Consider the following 18,834-nt stretch of genomic DNA (forward strand, 5'->3'; position numbering starts at 1 on the left):
CCAGAAGAGAAGGCTGAGGGGGGGATCTTGTGGCCTGCTATAAACTAGTCAGGGGGGATCAACAGGCACTGAGGGAGTCCCTGTTCCCCCGGGCGCCGCCAGGAGTGACCAGGAATAACGGTCACAAGCTGGCGGAGGGAAGGTTTAAGTTGGACATCAGGAGGCGCTACTTCATGGTCAGGGCGGCTAGGGTCTGGAACCAGCTTCCAAGTGAGGTGGTGCAGGCTCCCACCCTGGGGGTTTTTAAGAGGAGGTTAGATGACCATCTTGCTGGGGTCATTTGACCCCCAGTACTCTTTCCTGCCGTGGCAGGGGATCGGACTAGATCTGCCCAGGTCCCTTCCGACCCTACAAACTATGAAACTAAGTCACTAGCTGCATCTGCTGCCCGGTCGCCCCATCTTAGTTCTGCTAGCCTTTCACTCCACTCCCAGCTCCACTATTCCTCTCTGTACTTTTATTCCCCGATTGCCATCCTCAGTACCTGTCACAATTCAGTGTTCTCCTGTGGTGCAAGTGATGTGATCAGTAGCATAGCCATTGGCCCGTAGTTGGAACCATTAGTGTTTAAAATATGGTGGTAGTACCACAATCTGCCTGTAGGATCCCTGTGTGCAGCAACTCTTCACAGATTTGTCTCTAGATCACGGATAGCGTTGGAGATGTCAAGGCTTGTGTGAATCCTGGAAGGTTTGTGGTACACAATGTGGTCATACTGTTGTGTGAGATATTTGGGGTGGGCTCTGAATTTGATACACTCATTTATCTTGTTCCCAGTTATAAAACCAACATGAAGCATACTTATCTTCATAACTGGCAATAATATGCCTGAAAAAAAGGTTACTTTTTTCCTTAATAAAAAAATTATGATGTACTCTTTACTTACATTAATGCAAGGGTGGCATGAGTATAGTCAGCTACAATTTTTTGAGAGAGTGGGGCAGTAGGCTGTAAATTTCAGGGGGAAATGGGAAGGGAGGAGAGAGATGGCAGGGTGCAGCCGGGAAGGTTTATTCTCAGGTTTATTTCAGACTTAATAACAAATGCTAAGACTTACCTTCCTGTCTGTAAAGGTAACATGACTTACCATGGAGGGTTTTTTTTTTTTAATGTTTTAGCTCATGGCATGGCCCAATACTGCCCTGCTGTACCATCATTGCCCTTTCCTTTAAGACATGCCTGGTGTATTCAGAAGCACAGTGGAAGGGTTCACCCTGAACCATGTAGCGAGCACTTATTAGAACTGGATGCAATCTGTCTCCTCCTTCCTGCTAGTTTGAATCTCAGTGGTGACTGCCTTTGAGTATAAAACTCTGAACACCTTTCTGTTGCTAAAGAACTTCATTATGATGTTGGCTGTTACCCTGTGTGAACCGGAATACAGTTTACTGTATGACAGGGATATTCTGTTCCCAGATGACAGCAGAAAAGGACATTAGTGAAATCAATCCTGCATTAGAGATGCAGGCTCCATTACCAATGTGTCAATATGACAGATTAGTTTCCACAAGTGCTGACATCACGCTTGGGTACGTATGCCCCTGGATCTCCATGAAACACCAGCGCTGCTCACTGTATTACTTAAAACTGCAAACACTGTTCTCCCTTAGGGGAACTTGTATCATGCCACTTTTCCAGTTTCTACTGTACCTTGGTGTTTAGAGCACTCTCCCGGAAAGCTTAACTGGGACTACACCACAGCACTGGAGGCTGTTGTAAGGTGTGTAATCAAAAGCACTGCAATGCTATTTTGGGCAGTATCCTGACTGTGATGCAACTGAGGGATGTGACAAATCCATTATGTTTGCAGAGCTGTCTGAAAAGTCAAGGTAGGTTTCAGTGTGTGTGGTAAAAGGCCTCCAGAGAAAGGGTAGGGAGATGGTGTTTGTGTTTTCTTACAGAGGTCTGTACTGTATATTTTCATGGTAAGGCTGTGTGGTAAAATGGGCGGAGCACTGGATCAGAATCAAAAAGCCCTGTTTTCTCTTTTAAGGTATGACATTCATTGGTCTGTGTGGTCCTGGGTGAGTGACTCTCAGTTCCTCATATGTAAAATGAGGAAAATATCATTGGCTTACCTTTTTATAGTACTTTAAGATGTATAAGAGAAAGGTGCTAAGTACTGTTATTCATGGATCTATCATGATTCTTTCCTCTCCCTCATTAATTTTTTGTATGCTAAAATTAGATATTTAAATGTCTTGTTCTAAGAAGATTAATTTCATTCCTAAAACAGATGCAGGTTCATGCTTCCTAAGTTCCCTATAATGACAATTCTTTCAATACTGTCCAGGTATGTATGCATCAAAGAAAAATGACAATATGGCTTAGAATTTTAAAGACATCATATTTAATTTAGTGTGTGCAGTTGTTGGTAGTGAGGCATTTTGGTCACTTGTAAACATCTGAGCTTCTAGGACACTACTCAGTGGCATTACACGGTTCCTTTGAAGTCCAGGACTAAGAATATTCAAAGTGTTATAAGTAGTTAATAGATCCCACGGTCACACTGGCAGGTCTTGTAAAGGTTTATCGACAAGAAGCAAAGATCACATTTACAAGATTGGGTGCCTGTCTGTGTCTAACTACAGGCACCAAATCCTGAAAAGTTTAATTTCACAATGTGCTTTTTAAAAAATCATCCCTTACATGTGGTGGGGGCCCCATGTAATCCATCTGTGCAGAATTAAATCTTTCCTTCACCAAGTAAATAACTGAAAAAAAATAGTCCTTTTGTACATGTCAAAATATAATATGCAGAATGAATATTGATGTGATACAATCACTGTGAGACTGCAGACACACTACTCCAGTAGTTCTACTCCTGCTCATAGCCTTATCAAACAGTGATAGAGTGAAGTTAGCAAGGCTCTGGTCAGATTCACTGCTGCTTTTGAGAACTCCCGGCAGTGATCCCGTCAGGAGTAAACAGATTAGGTTTGCATCAAAGAATTTCCTCTGAATATGCCCCACAGAGAAGTGGGTATATGGAATCTTACCTAGGATGTGGGATGAAGATTTCAGATGCTACAGCTGTTGATGTAGAGATGGTTAGCCTTGTTAGTCTGAAGATAGGGTGAAGGTAAAGCAGGGAAGCACCGTAGACACTAACTGGTTCATAACCTACTTCATCATATGAACTGTTCCTAGCATCTGACAAAGTAGGTTGTTGCCTATGAAAGCTCATGCTTCTCTGAACCAGTTGGTCTTCAGGGTGCCATCCTGCCCAACCTTCTGTGTTGGAGATTGTCACGGCGGGGTCCGTCAGGAGGGCTGTGATCTCCTTATGGCCGCCTCACCGTGCCAGGTTGGCCTAAGGGCACCCTCAAATTCTCGCCCACCATGTCTTTGATGTTTATGTATAGTTGGGAGGCTGCCTATGACTCCCTGGGCACGGTTAGCTGGGATCTCAGTCCCCGTATGTTCCTGGACCCCCTGGGGGTCTCCTGGTATGATGGGTGCTCCCCAGACACCCTAGCCCAGAGCTGTCCAAACTTTTCATGTTGGTGACACACTTTTTAGACATGCATCATTTCGCGACACAGTAATTCAGTTCCGGGGGAGGGGCCAAGGGAAGCAGATGCGAGTAAGGGAGCTCCGCGGTGCCCTTCCGCAAAATTTTCTGCATTTCGCGTGACACACCTACACACTGCCACTGACACACTAATGTGTCGCGGCACACAGTTTGGAAAGCTCTGCCCTAGCCTTATGGGCTACGCGTGGTTCCTACCAACCCCTAATACCACGCCCCAAGCCTCGCTGATGGGATAGACGCTGGTATGTCTCTTTACCTATATACTGCCCGTCTCTTGGGCCTCCTCTACGTACTCTCGCCCTCTCTTGGACTCTCTGAGCCCACTTGGGGCCTCCCTGTAATGTCACCCCTCTCTGGGGCCTTCCCTGTAATTTTGCCCCCTTTCCTGGGGACTTCTGCACCCCCTCTGGGACTTCTCGTCAAGCCACCTTTCTCTCAGGCCCAACCGCACTGTTACCCCCGCTCTCCAGGGCTCACCGCACCACTACCCCCTCTCTCCGGGCTTCACAGCAGTACACCACCCTTCTCCGGGGTTTACTGCAGCACTAGGCCTTCCTCAGGGCTGGCCGCACCCGCCCTGGGGCTTCCTAATAATACTGCCCCTCTCTGGGGCTTGCTGTGCCCGTCCTGGGCTTCTTAATAATGTGGCCCCCTCTCTGGGGTTCGTCGTGCCCACGCTGGGGCGTCTCAAAGCTGCCCCTCTCTGGGGCTGGGGTCTACGTACCCCACACACAACCCGGGGTCTATGTTCCCCGCCCGCAACCCACTGGTTGCGCTCCTCACTGCAAGCTGCGCCTTCACTGGCACCGGGGTTCCCATACCACCGGGGTTCCCCCTGCGAATACTGCGCCCTCCTGGCGCTAGGGTCCCACCCCCTGTGGGTCCCTACAAGAACACTGCACCCTCCTCAGGCGCTGGGGCCCCCACACTCCCATGGGGCCCTTTATGAGGTTCAGCCGCTCCTCTCTGAGTGTAACTGACCCCCCGACTCTGCCCTGCAACTCTCAGGGCCTAGTGCACCCTCACTGGCACCGGGGTCCTCACTTTACCGTGAGCCCCCTGTGAGGCCTCCTCCAACCCCTACAGCCTCACCCAAACCACCGGTGTAATATCAAAGCCTGAACATAAGCTCGAGCCTCCTGGCTATAACTTAAACACGTGCTCTCTGGCTGTAACAACTTAACTCCCAGCCGCCTGGCTAAACCATGGTGCTCAAACCTCTCAGAGCTGCCATACTTCTCTCAGCTAGAGCAGTTCCTGCATTGCTCACCTCCTAGCTCCAGGAGCTCCTGCCCCTCTGGCTGCTGGCAGGGAACTGCCAGCCTGGCCTCAGCCCTGGGCTTTATGAGGGCCAGGCCCTGCCTCCTACAGGCAGCTGGCTCTCCTTAGGTTCCCCGGCAACCTGCAGCTGTGCTTGTTATGTTCTGCCAGGGCTCGCTTTCTCCCTGGCAGTTTCTACTCCCTAGGAGCAGGCACTGAGGTGCCCTGCGACAGAGATCTACAGGAAAAAGACATTTCCTTAGCAGAATGTGCTAGGCATTTGGAGATGCTGCTCAATATCCTCTTTTTTACTACTTCTGGCTTATTTACAACTTCCTAGCCCATCACCTCTGCCTCCTATCCTGTCATAAAGTGCACATATTAAAATGGCTAGGTGCAGCATTAACTTTCAGCTTTCCACCAACTGTGGAGGGGAAGATGCCATTAAGTTCACATGTCTTCCCTTTCTGATTCTAATATTATAAAAGCCTACGTCTGTCTGTCTGTCTGTCTGTCTGTAATGCTTTATTCACACTCGGATTGGCTGATTGAACCAGCCAATCAGAGTGCTCCAAGCATGGAGGAGCACCGCCATGATTCCAAAGCCATGCTGAGGACTGGACAGCCGCACCAAGAATTGGATAGGGGGTGGGGGAGCCAAGGCCAACAGCACTGTCCTCGGCTTCCCAATCCCACTTCCTGCAAGAGGCAGAACAGTAGAAACATGGGACGTTAGGTCCATCCCAACCTCCACCCCTCCCCTGCCCCCCCCGTCATTCTTGATGGGCAATTGGCTAGTTATGTATAACTGCTATAGAGGGACTCTTGGGGAGTTTGACTCATATCATTGATTGATCTTCTCTTCTACTGCTTTGCCATCCCATTTTACTTGCCTTTACTTCTTCCCTTTTCTTCACAAAAATATGGATTTTACTAGTTATAGGTACCTATGGGTGCTTATACATGTGCTCCAGGAGTGGGGCAGGGGGATGCCTTAATTAGAATTAAATTAAAGTGCTTGGAACGTCACATGTATCAGCATCCCCGCACTGAAAAAAGGCAGTGGAGGTGCTTTAAAGCTCATTGAACACGCTTTAGTTAAAGCACCCTCACTGCCATTTTTCAGTGCGGGATGCTGATACACATGACACTGGAGTCTGCTGTAGTGTGGTAATTACCACGCTCTAGCAGACTTGATTAATTGAGTCTGCTCTGATACACTGTAATTACAGTGTGTTGGAGCAGCCTCACTGCACGTGTATAGATGCCCTATGTTATTAGGTGAACAGCTTTCCCCTGAAGATGTCTGTCAAGTAGTGGGCACTACTGAATGGTTTAATGTTTCTTTTATTGGGGTAGAATGTATGGTTCCTGCTTAGATCTGCTGGAATGCCTGAAGGAGCTTAAAGCTTTGCAGTTAAAGGCATATTATGAGTTTGATGTCATTTTTTCCATTTGTTTATTACTCATGTGTTTGAGTTTAGTAGTTCCTACAGGGCCGAACCAAGATTAGGGCCACCTTTATCTCAGACATGGAATAAGTGCGGTGAAATTTTTAAGCGGGGACTAAATAGACAAGACAGATAAAAGATAGGAGAGGATACAGAGATGTAACCAAGGAGGTAACTTGCCCGAAGTCAGACAGCAGGTCATGTGTAGAGCTGGGAATTAATTTGATTTTTCAATCTAATTAGTTTCCCACATTTTGGTGTTACTACTCTTTGAAATCTATGTAAATTACGATTATATGCTCCACTTGTCTGCAGGTGTTGTGGCTTAGAAGAATTAGTTGATACATCTTGGCCCATGGCCATTTTTTATTGTGTTTTAATATGACATGCCTGGCTGTAAGTCTTTGTTCTGTCTGTTAATTTGTATGCCCCATCTGTTCATCTACGAGCCAATCACCTTTCCTAGTTCTCTCTGCCAACTCTGCACAGTGAAATTGAGATTCACCATTTTTCTGGGGTTTTGCTTTATTATTAAAGCATAAATCAAGATGCCCCCGGGAGTTCCTTCCCTCATCACTGCTCAGTCCACAGCTTAGAAACTCTCTCCACAGAGCATAATTTCCACTGCCCCTAAACCTTCCAGAGGCCATGAGTTCCTTGTTTCAGTGAGTGCATTTGCATGAGATGCTTTACTGCACAGTAAGCATGCACATCTACACATGCAGATGCTTACTGAACAGTATACTTCACTAATCATAAATAAATTTGCTACCTGCAAATACAAGTAGCAAATTTACTTGTGATTAGTTACTGTGCAGTAGTGCTCGTGTAGACATCTGAGATTGCTCCCTGCCCCCAGGAGCTGCCTGCTGCCGGGGCAGGCTCCACTACTGGAGCTCGGCCAGGGACTATGTCCCCCTGCTCCAAGATCGCTATTAGGGAGTGGGGGCTGGAAGATCTCCCAGCCTCTGCTTTGCCATCATGATTGGGGCGTGGGGGACTGGGAGATCCTTATCTCCAAGCGCCAGCTCTGCAGTCATGGGGCCAGTGCTGGGGGATCCTTATCTTCCAGCACCAGCTCCATGGTCTCGGGGCCAGCGCTGGGACAGCCTTATCTCCTAGCCCAAGCTCCACAGTTGCGAGGCCAGCACTGGGAGATAAGGGTCTCTCAGCGCCAGCCCTGCAACCATGGAGCTGGTGCTGGGAGGTCCCTGCTGGTGGAGGCTGGGAAACCTGTTCCCTGTGTAGCTCTGTGACTGTGGAGCTGGGTAGGGAACAGGCTGGAGAGCCACAATCATGGAGCTGGGGGGGGAACAGGCTTTCCAGCCCCCACTCTGGAGTGGGGGCTGGGAGCTGTCCCAGTCAGGGGCAGGTCCCAGCCCCAGACCCCGATTGAGTGATCAAGGCACGGGGCTTGGAAAGAACTGAAGGGGTGAGGCAGGCTCGAGACCCCTGCCCCACTGGCAGATTGGGGCCAGGAGCTCCGTGCTTCGGGGGCAGGGACACATTGTCCCTGTCCTGGCAGCAGACAGCCCCCCAGGGGCAGGGAGCAATGTTCTAGCTCAGGGGCAGGCAAAATATGGCCCGTGGGTCAGATCTGGATCTCCAGGCCATTCTATCCGGCCCATGGAGACCCTAAAAAATTTAGTAAATTAATATTTATTTGCCCCGGCTCCCTGCCAAAGGTGGCTGGAGAAGTCACGGGGCTGAGTGTATGTGTGTGTTTATCTGTAGGAACAGGGGCAGAGTGTGTGTGTGTGTGTGTGTATGTCTGCAGGCACAGGAGCAGTGTGTGTGTGTGTGTGTGTGTTCATAGGGTGAGTCCTACATGCTCACCCCTCCATACACATGCACCTATGCCACTCCTCGCAGTGCCATACACAAACCCCAGCCACCCTCCTCCCATACCCACCCACACCCCACATACCCACAGCCCCCACAAACCTATATCCACCCCCCACAATATACAAGAATAAGACATCATTTTAAGCTATTGTGCAGTCACCTCTGCGTACGCTACACAAACACATGTAAATCAGGACAAAAATATTTTTTGAAATCAAATTAATGAATGTTGTAGATGATCACTTTTTAGAATATAATTTGGTATTTTTCTGGTTCTGAGATGGCAAAACCCTTTGCTGAAAGGAGGACTTCCAGGGGAAAGGGAAGGGACTTCTGGTGGCAAAGGTCAGGGGTTAGGGGGTGGGACTTCTGGTCACAAGATGGTGACCAGGGGGCGGGGCACCTGGCAAGGGGCGGAGCTACCCATGCGCCCTTTGACAGCTTACCAAAACTTGGTAAGCGGCCCTCTGCCCGAAATAATTGCCTGCCCCTGTCCTAGCTCCAGGCAGGAAACATCTGTCTCCTAGCCTGGTGCTCCCCACCAGTCCCTGGGCTAGTACCCAGGGGGAGCCTAGAACACCCCCTAGTGGTGACAGGAGCCCATTGCAGTGCCCCAGGAAGCAGGAGCAGTTTGGTGCCAAACTGCTCCTGCTTTCCTGAACATGTAGATAGATGCCTGCCTGGGAGCATCTACTCATGAGTATACTTCTCTCGGATCTAATTCGTATGTAGACATACCCAGTGAGTTAGCAAAACATGCATAACCCTTTCCCAGAAAAATCAATGTCTACTCACGGGGTGAAGTGTTCCAGGCAGACATCATCATCTAGATGTATTAGTTTTGCCAACAGGATTCAGTCTCCTGTTGTTAAATTGAGGCTGGGAATTTTAATGTAAGAAATGTGTCTAAGCTTTCCTTTCTTACACCTGATAAAAGGGATGAACTTCACCCACCCATGTTGGTTTTTCCAGTCTCATCAAATGCCCTGGCTTGCCTTGCCTGCCAGAATGGCATTGGCTAAAGTAAAGCTTATTAACATGTAACAAAATACATTGATTGTAGCTAAATTTGTTGGAGGTTTGCAGGCTTTGATTTTTAACTACTATACTGACCTTCTCCACCCACTCAGGGCCCTCTACGCATGCAGGTAAAGGCATGCATGGCAGGAGGTGTGATTATGAGATCTCAGATCTGATCCCATCATGCCTTACTGTGGGTGCAGGGGAATCCAAGGCTCCCTCTGCACCAGCAAGAAGCAAGCTCCCATGTCTGGGAACCCCCTCAGCTAAAAGGGCTCCCAGCCACAGGGATGACCCATACACTCCCGTGGCCAGACGACCTGTTAGCTGGGAGCTCCCAAGCTTGGGGGTGCACATGTGTGTCCCGTCCCCCCCCCAGCTGGGAGCTCCAGTCACCGGATGGGGCTCCCAGCCACAGAGGCTCCTGGCTACACGTTCAGTTAATGACGTGATAGGAAGCATCCACAAAGTTATTACACATATTTTGTAGAATAATTGTGTAGCTAATTCCTCTTTTTATCACTCCATTAATTGATTGAATGTGTGACTGGGTGACCACTTAAGGCATGATTAACTGGTTAATCACGCCTTAAGTGTAATGGGTCCCCACACACACACACGACCACACAACCTGGAATTTTAAAATTAAGATCATTAATGCATGATGTCAAATGCTTATCTGTTTTTATATGTATGAAGCATGGCATATAAACTATAAACTGCACTAGAATGTTACACTAGATCGCTTAGATATTTGGAAGACGGTTGCAAATCAACAGGATCTCTGCATGCATAAGAATTGCAATCAGGACCAAGGGCTCCCATGTAACGAGGGACAACTGGTATAGGAACATTATGTTCTACCATGTTTTGCCTTTTCTCTCCCTGGCCCATATAAATGCCTATTGTATGTATTGATCCCATGGAACATGATATACTAAACCAGTGGTTTTCAACCTTTTAAATTTGTGGACCCCTAAACAATTTTGAATGGAGGTGCCGACCCCTCTGAATTGTAAGTGTGGGTATTCACATACTGCTGATTAATCATAGTCATCTTTCATGGACCCCCTTAAACAGTTTGTGGACTGCCAGGGGTCCACAGACTGCAGGTTGAAAACCACGTTTACTGCAGTTGGCTAATTAGCTCCACAGAAAAATGTCACCTTCTACATGTGAAGTGCTTTTAGGGTGGAGTAAACTAATTATCTCCACCATAGGATAGTACTGCCAGATACAAGTTATCTATGACAGAGTTATTTACTATGATGCAGCGCATGCGTAGTTGCTGACGAGGCTGGCTGGAGTGCAAGGGTGCTTCAGTGTGGGGGGCTGCCTGCTGCCTAGCCCCACACTGAAGCACCCTCATGCCCCAGCCAGCTCCTCTGCAGCAAGTCGAGCTGGGTCAGAGCAGCCCTGGGCTAGCAGGCTGACCCCTGGGGCCCCCTGCCAGCCAGGGTTATGCCACCCAGGCTCAATGTGCTGCAGTCCTAGGCACACATATAAACACAGCACCTGGGAACAATAAACTCTGGCCCAAACTGCACCAGAGTGTATTGCGTGTCACTAATTTCACATGTAGATGTGCCCTGTTAATCCTTCAGTACAGTTGTGGTAATATTTATTGCTTTTTTTGGACAGTATGTTATTATGTATTTTGAAAACCTTAAGAAAAGTTAAGGTAAGGTGTGTAAGGATACTGTTTTAGTAAGAAAAACAAACCTGTAAATTGATTTTTTTTTTTAACGGGGTAAATTCAAGTTATCAAACTTTTTTCTACCTGATTTTTTTCTTTTTTTATTGTAAATATTAGGTACAAAACATAATTATTTTTACTTTTGCTTTATCCCTCATTAAGCACCCCAAAGAGAAGACAGACACAGAACAAATACAAGAAACAGAAATCCCAAACATCTTCTTATGAAAGAGTCAGAGTTGCTGACTATGGTTTTTATGAAATTGGTAAATCTTTCCACTATAATTATCTTATTGTCATGTTTAATAACGAAGACTCCATTACCAGTCAGAAACATCCATATGTAAACCATGTAATGGGTATAGCTTTGTTTCAAAGTGCTTTGTCAAATAATTGAATATGGAAATCGTATAGAGAGACTAGACATTTCAAATGAAGGAACCCTGTGACACATATTTTAATACAGTGCCAGGTTAATTCACGACTATATGGATTTGCTGTCTCTGCACACACAAAATGAAACTACATTTTTTCCAGTTACATTCTACACATGATTGCACGTAGTATACTACGTTACAGTGACAAATTTAATGGGACCCTTTTCCACTCTTCAAATCTATGAGCTCTCTGCATTCTTTACAGCTCTCTGCACTCTTCACTTATGAGTTTGCCCTGTTTTCATCCTAATTGAGTTGTTTCATTGGCTTTCCATTAAAAAAGAAGGAAATTAGAGCCTATGGATAGTTCACTGTGGGCACGTCTACACGAGATGCTACTGCTCAGTGGTTACTGCATATTTATTTAGTACTTGTATAATCACACCCACAGTGAACTATCCATGGTATCCATAGGCTCTAATTTCCTTCTTTTTTGTATAATCAAGCACTAAGTAAATGCGCAGTAACCGGAGTTACTGCACAGTAGCATTGACAAACGCCTTTTTAGTGACACTACTGTACAGTAGCCTAATAATACTGTGCAATACTGCATTAGTGGTGACACGCTACTGCACAGTATTATCCGGCTATTGCGCAGTTAACAACTCGTGTAGACTTGTCCACTGTTTAGCAAATGGATAAACGATCTCTTTGGAGACTTTTTTTTTAAAGCAGTATCCCCAATGGAGCAGTATCTTTCTTTTTTTTTGTCCTTGTTTTTATACTTCAGTATAAGAAACAAACCTGGAAAACAGCAGAACATGAGGTCAGAGCTCATGAAATCAGAGCAGAGAATGACAGCACTACTTGTTTTGCAAACTTGAATTTGAGCCTATTTATAAAAGGAGAGATTGATGCATTAGTCAGCCTTTGATTTCAAAAACAATATGTTCCCTAGTATCACATACCTTCTATTGCTAATGCTCCTTTGTGCTCTTTGCTCAGCCACAGCTTTCTTTGTGGTTGGATTGTACCAATTAGATGCTAAATTTAACTGTTTTATTTCTAATGTATAATCAGAAAGATTTGGGGATCATGTCAGCTCTTGACATATGGAAAATCTACAGGGGGAAATGCAGAGGGATGGAAATTTTACAGATATTATCTCACAGAGATTCCCCATGTCGTTTCATCTTGGATAGGGTTTGTTCCTGTGGAGCAGACTGCAGGAGCTGCCAACAAAGCCTGCCTTCCTGGGGAGACCAAGATCATCTGCTCAGAAGCCTTGCATTTCCACACTAGTTCTATGTCTTTATCTTGATAACTAGCCAATTGCCTGTCAAGAATGACGGGGGGGAAAGGAGGCTGGAATGGAGTGCCGCCACCTAATGCCCCGTGCTGCCGCTGTTCTGCCTCTTGCAGGGAGTGGCACCCCCTGTCCGGTCCTTGGCGCGACTTCAGAATCATAGCGGTGTTCCCCCATGCGTGGAGCACTCTGATTGGATGTTTCTGTCAGGCAGTAAGAGCATTAATAAAGCGTTGCAGACAGACAGAGACAGACATAGGCTTTTATAATACCTTTTTATAATCTTTGCCTGGTCCACAAAATCTCCACTTTTTCCTTTCTCCATGGCTCCCTAGAGCAGTGAGAAGGACTGCATGGTATCTGTGGGAAGAGTGGCTGGCGGATAGATCCTGCTTCATAAATTGCTTAGTTCTTCTGCACAGGAGTAGGGATACTGTTACATGTGAGATCCTCTCAGGTGCAGTATTTGGGGCAACAGTGCCTTGTGGGTGTTCAGATAGTCATTTAGAAATTATGTTAGAAATGTGGATACACAGCCCATTTACTCCAATGTAATCTGCCTTTTCATCAGTGTAAATGTAGAGTGGACACACGTAGATACCGTCTTACACTAGTGCAAGTCATTTTACTCAAAGGGGGGATGTCTACACATGCAATTAATGTGCCTGAATTTTCTGTGCAGAAAATTCAGGCACATTAAACTGCAGCCCTGCACATATCTGAACGTTCACCTGTTGGGAGCAAATTTGCTCTCAACAGGAGCAGTTCAGTCCAGGGCTGCTCCTGTCCTGATCTGCCCCCCTGCAGGAGCCTGGGAGAGCTCCAGGCACACCTGGGTGCCAGCCCAAGGCTAGCAAGGGACATGGGGACTGTTTCTGATCTCTGCAGGGCAGGGGAGAGCTGTCCTGACTGCTGGGCAGCTGCTTCCCAGCCATATGAAGATCCAGATGGGTCTGAATCTCCACATGGCTGAGAGGCAGCTTTCCCAGTCATGTGGAGATCTGGATGTGACCTGATCTCCACGTGGCTGGTAGGTAACATCCTGCCAAGATGGGACAGCTCTCCCTGCTCCTGAGGCCCCTTGCTGCCTAGGCTGACTGGGAGCAATTTGCTCCCAGTCAGCATCTACAGGCCTGTCCAGATGAGCCCACATGTGCCTCTTGCAGCATCTCAAACCCCTTTGAGACGCAGCAAGAGGCACGTGGAGGAACAAAAAAAACCTTCCCCCCACTGCAAATTTGCAGCGGGGAAGCAAAATTAGATCCCTGGATATCCAGGGGTCAAACAAAACCCTGGGGAAAACTATGGGTCAGGGCATGGTCTGTGCCCTGAGGCAACCAGAGGCTCAGTCCTCCACAGAGATGCCCTGAGCATGGTGGTGCACCCCCTCAGAAGAGGCACCGTTGCCACTATCGGTGGTGCCTGTGGGTCCCCAACCGCCGGGGGGCACGTGGCATTCATGCAGGGGACCCACCCCTCCTAAGCAGCCCCCACATCCACAGTCCCCCCACACCTACACACATAGTAACTCACACCCACCCACATCCCCTCACCCCCCTTCTGAACCCCTCCTGCAAACCCCACATCCCCCCATCACACACCCACCATGTGGTAAGGAAACCCAAAGCAAACATTAAAACATACAGATATTTAGGATTTTTTTATTATGATGCTATAGACACTGGTAGGCTTCCAAATTTCTTTAACATTGTAAATATAGCAATAAAACATTGCTGATCTGATCAATCCCCCTTTCTCTCTCTCTTTTGTTCTAACTGGGGAAGAATGTGGATTTTGGGGTATTTTAAAAAGTTAATTTGGGATGCTGCTTCAGCAGTCTAGCTGACACAAGGGGCTAGTGTCCCCAGATACCGCTGGGCTCCAGAAGCTCCTGAGGTCAAGTAACCCTGAGCTGCTGGCCAGGGCAGCTTTTTATACTGATGGGCCAGCACAGGTGCTGGCCCGGGGCTCTAGCTCCCCCTGGCTGCAGATCTGGGAGAAACCAGGCAGGTTTATTTTGCCCCAAGTGGCACAATTTGCTCCATAACCAAGTGTGTGTCTAAAAACATGCACTGAGGCAAAAAGCCCCAGCTCAAATTTGCACTGCTTCTATTCGAGCTGCTGCAAGTGCATGGATGCGCCCTACATGTGCACTTCGGCGCATTAGTTTAATGAACTGATTTCTAATACCTGTATCTGTGCAGTAATTGGTGCTCATGTGTAGATGGTGACGCTGCATTGCACATTAGATTAGTGTCATGCGTGTAGATGCACCCAAGTAAAGTTACCACTTGGAAAGTCAAGAGTAACTGTTCACCAGGGTAAGTTGTTCAGGTGTATGTGTTCTCTGCCTGCACCTCGCATTCCTGACTAGCCCTTTGCTTCAGGTAGGCAGGTGGTTTCTGGCTCTCCTACCACCTAGTGGTGACATGCTGTAATAGTGCCTATTGTACCAGCTCTTTAGGAGTGAGCTGGTCCTCTGTCCACTTAGGTCAATGATATAATTTATACCGGTGAACAAAGCATTGTAAATTACACTGATATAAATGTGTTATGTGTCTACCTCCTATTTATTAATTTAGAGAGAGTGCAAAAGGGAATGTTTCCAAGGTTAACTAATGAAGTATTTGTGACCCAGAGAACTTCTAGCTGTATCCCCGCCTTAAGTTATTTATTTTTGCAGTGGGATAGGTATTATAACATTAACTTAGTAATTGCACTGTTGTTCATCCATCATCAAAAGAAAAGAAATATGCCAAAAAGGAATAAGATAAACAAGATGACACAGGGATGTTAGATTTCAGGGATGTTTAGCACTCATATTAAGTCATATTTCTATCAGAATAATCTGGCTGGATCAGGATGTGTGCAGCATGGGTCCCAGATTGGCTGGAATGGGTGCTACATGCAGTCCAGTCTTAGACCAGCCAGAGTAAATACTGGATCTAGCATGTGGGAGACACACAGAGCACTCTTCTCTTCCCACCCCTCCTTCCCCCACCCGAATGCTGGATCCAGCACCCGTTCTGGCTGATCCAGGACTATGCCACATGTGGTGCCACTCAAGCACCACACCCTGGGCTGGCTGGAGCAGGTGCTGCAGGTGCTGTATCTGGCATTTGGGGGGTGAGGGTTCTGGGCTGGCCCTGTGTGGAGGTAGCACGAGGGGCTGGATGACGTGGCTCCATGGGCCAGATCTGGCCTGTGGGCCATATCTATGCATAGTGTTCTACATTTTCAGTTTTTACTGATTTTCACCGATAAAGTTCCTGATTTTTTTAATTGAAGTTATTTGTTTTTTACTGATTTACACCTGTTTTTACTGATTTACACCCATTTTTCAGTTCACTCAATTTTACTGGGTACAGTAAAATCCCCGTTAACCAGCATGAGTGGGGAATGGCTGGGGGGTGCTGGTAAGCTAAAAGTGCCGGTTACCTGAGGCACAGGTTTCTGGCTGGCTGCAGGGGGAGAGGGGGATTGCAGTGGCTGTACGGGGGCTGTGGGAGGGTGACTGGAGCTGCTGCCTGGGGGCGTGGGGCTCCCAACTCTGACCCTGGGTAGGGTGGGAGGGGTTGCAGGAATCACTCCCAGGGCAGGGTGGACCTGCCCTGGGAGCTGTGAGCCCCGCTGGTAGGGCCCGGTGGGAGAGCCCAGCTCTGCTCCCTGAGGTGGATGCTGCACCTGGCTGCCCCCCAGGGGTGTAGGGCTCCCAGCACTGACCCCGTGTACAGCGGGAAGTGCTGGTGCCAGTGTGGGTGTCAGGATGAGGTGCCCCACCCTCCATGCTTGGCTGTCCGCCACTCCCGCCAGCCCCTGGGCTGAGCCATACTGTGGTGCAGGCAGGTGGTGTTGGCTGCTCCCGGGGCTGCTGCAGCAGAGGTTGGAGTGAGTGGTGATAAGCAGAGTCCCAGGAGGTTTGGGGTGCAGCACTGGCCAGCAGCTGCAGGCAGCTGGTGTCGGCTGATCCCGGGGCTGCTGTAGCAGGGGCTGGAGTGAGCGGGGACAAGCTGTGCTGCGCCCTCCAGGGCTCCGCTTGTTCCCACTCACCCCAGCCCCTGCTGCAGCAGCCCCGGGAACGGCCAACACCAGCTGCAGAGGAAACTGCAAGTCAGTAGGTACAGGGTGTGGGGGACGTGGTTCTTGCTGCTACGTCCACTCCGTGAGGGCTGCAGGTTCAGGGCTGTGCCAGCCTCTTCCCGGGTGGTGTGTGTTCCCAGATCTGTGCGCCGGATGAGAGCAGGCTGCTGCCTGCCCTAAGCACCAGAAAGAGCCCAGTGTTGCTGCTGGCCCCAGTCTGCAGTGGCAAACTGCTCTTGTCCTGTGCACAGATCCTGGGGCACGCACCCGCCCCCGCAGCCCTCCTGGGGTGCATGTAGCAGCAAGAGCCACACTGCTGCCCTGTCTCACACCCTGTGCCCACTGACAGTTCTCTCCACTTTGCTCCCTGCTGAAGCCCCAGGAGTGGCCAATGGGCTGCACTGCGCCACTTCCCCCACCCCTTCCCTAGTCCCAGCCTTACTCCCTCCCTCCCTGCCACGAGAATGTATTATTATTTTCCCTGATTTTAAACTGACATTTTTTTTCTTTTCTTCCTTTTATCCTGATTTCAACCCGATTTTTATGTTTGGAAAATAAACCCTGAAAAATTCCTGGATTTTTTTTTTTTTTTTTTTAAATAAAAACTGAAAACACAGAACACTATCTATTCAGTACTGCAGGTCATTTCAGAAAAAATTGTGCTCAGTTCCTCTGTTTGATTTTTTGCGTGTTTTGCTCTGATTCATTCAGTTTAATGGTGCAAATTCAGTCAAGTTCCAGGGTTATTTGTCCTTGAAATTCATGTTTGGGGGTTGATCCTGTAAACACTGAAGCAAACAGAAAATTGAACTTGGAAGCCCTGATTCCCATAGTCTGTCCTAGCCTCTAACTTGATTAATTGCTTTTTTCTTTTACTTGTGGAAACAAGCAACTGATTTCAGTGGGTTTGCATGAGGTATAAGTTAAGGTAGACGTAGCCCCTTAGCACAGTAGGAGACAATGCATATACATTAGAAAATGCTATAGATTTATATCCTGGTTTCTTTTTAAAGATATTTGGCTCATATTTTATCCATATCCATAAGATATGGATAAAAACCACACATAGTACATTCATAGACAAAAAATCGGGCTTGTTTACATTCTCAGAGGTCACCCAGGTTGGGTGCGTGTACTAGATTGACACGGTTAAGTGTAGCCTTTCTTAATATCGTCTGTTGTATCACTTCACTTTCATTATGCCATTAAGAGAGACCTTATTTATTAGACCCTAAAGGAGACTTTAGTGTTTCTTCAAGTTTGGGTTGCTACCCTCTGTTAAATATGGAGATCTGCCCCTGGGGCTCTTTCTTTCTTTTTTAAAGTGTTAATTTTCATATTTTTCTTCTTCCTTTTTTGCCAAGCTCCTGCAGTCATATCATTGCCATCATTCTTAATAATGGGCTGTTTTATTAGCAAGCTCAATGGCAAACCTTTCTTTCTTTTTTTGCTTTTAAGTAGAAATAGCCCATGATTTAAAGTTGCAGTGGCAAGTAATGGCATACAAAAGAAGTCATTTCTAAATGAAGATGTATAGTTGTCATTTAGGACAATTGGTAGAATTCCCAGACAGAGCTTTCAGGGGGAACCATGGCCCACTGAAGTCAATGGGCTTTTGCCACAAATTTCAGTATTTCAAGCACAGTTTATATTTTTTCATATGATCAAGTCAGAGAACATAGAATATAATTCCTTTTCCCTTTCCTTTCCTTTCCCTCTTCTTTGTGTTAGTGGTACTGACTCAGCCTGGGCAAAGTGTATTGGGGAATAATGCCTAGAAAAGCTGAGTTGTGGGTCTTTGACACATCTAGCTGGGAACAAACAATGCTAGATTTCTTTATGAAGAAATCCATTGATTCATTGTCCTCCTCCTCATTTACTCTTTCACATCCCTCCAGTTCTTCCCTCGTGTTCACCATAGGACCATACTGTCACGGCGGGGTCCGTCAGGAGGGCCGTGATCTCCTTGAGGCCCTCTCTCCGTGCCAATTCGGCTCAAGGGCACCCTCGATTCTCGCCCGCCACGTCTTTGCTGTTGAATAAGGTTGGGAGGCTGCCTTACGACTCCCTGGGCACAGATAGCCGGGACCTCTATCCCCGTATGTTCTCGGACCCCCTGGGGGTCTCCTGGTATAGTGGGTGCTCCTCAGGCACCCTAGCCTTATGGGCTATGTGTGGCTCCTACCAGCCCCTAATACCACGCCCCAAGCCTCGCTGATGTAATAGACGTTGGTGTGTCTGCACGCCCGCTTCCCGGGCTCCCT

The 18,834-nt window shown here is 47.6% G+C and overlaps 1 protein-coding gene across 8 annotated transcripts in view; it reads left to right on the forward strand.

Annotated features, from left to right (window-relative positions):
• BICD1 (BICD cargo adaptor 1) overlaps window positions 1–18,834 on the forward strand; it is a 273,364-nt gene that overhangs the window by 62,135 nt on the left and 192,395 nt on the right. The window lies entirely within an intron of this gene.

This window comes from Alligator sinensis, unplaced genomic scaffold (genome assembly GCF_000455745.1).
Source record: "Alligator sinensis unplaced genomic scaffold, ASM45574v1 scaffold957_1, whole genome shotgun sequence".
In the NCBI taxonomy this organism is placed as follows: Eukaryota; Metazoa; Chordata; order Crocodylia; family Alligatoridae; genus Alligator; species Alligator sinensis.